This window comes from Panthera uncia, chromosome B1 (genome assembly GCF_023721935.1).
Source record: "Panthera uncia isolate 11264 chromosome B1, Puncia_PCG_1.0, whole genome shotgun sequence".
In the NCBI taxonomy this organism is placed as follows: Eukaryota; Metazoa; Chordata; class Mammalia; order Carnivora; family Felidae; genus Panthera; species Panthera uncia.
The window spans coordinates 74,352,174-74,352,910 of record NC_064811.1 but is presented as its reverse complement, the minus strand read 5'-3'; the positions used below and the strand labels follow the sequence as shown (position 1 = coordinate 74,352,910).

General features: G+C 27.7%; 1 pseudogene; it reads right to left on the bottom strand.

Annotated features, from left to right (window-relative positions):
• LOC125922389 (protein SET-like) overlaps positions 1–737 on the bottom strand; it is a 79,916-nt pseudogene that overhangs the window by 72,200 nt on the left and 6,979 nt on the right.

Below are 737 nucleotides of genomic sequence, written 5' to 3'. Positions count from 1 at the left end.
AAAAAAAAAAAAAAAAAAAAAAAAAAAAAAAAAAAAAAAAAAAAAAACTGGGCTATTTGGAGAGATAATGGATTTTAGAACTGGGGCAAGAAGTGTACAAAATAAGTCTAGAGCATCCTGTAGTACCAGAAAGTAAGGATGTGCTAAAAAAAAAAAAAAAAAAGTCCATCAACATTGATAGGGGTATGTCAAAGGGATACAGTAGTCAACTGAAAGAACACTAATATCTAAAGCTGAAACAATTTAAGCAAAACAGTAAAGTAGTATTGGAATATAACTTAATGTATAAAATAAATTTTCATACTGACATAAATTATTTAATAAATAGAGGTAGAAGTGCCAAACCTCTTGTGAAAAATAAACCTAATTGACAGAGATATTTTGCCTGGAAGGAAGTGGAGATTAACTGTACACTCTAAGCTAGGCTGTACATTCTAACCTCCTTTGAAAGAGTACAGTATGTATTTTACAGTGGAAAAACCAAATAAATATTACCTACAGGTTAATAGCAATAGTGAAATGTCATATTGATAGTAAATACCCTTGATATGTTGTGATGAGAATGGTACTTACCTCAGATCTTCTTCACAAAAGCTAATTGAGAGGCATTCTAAAAAAATATATATGTGTGTGTGTATGTATATGTGTATATATATGTGTGTGTACTTTGAAGAATAATGGCCTGATTTTATATATATATATATATATATATATATATATATATATATATATACATA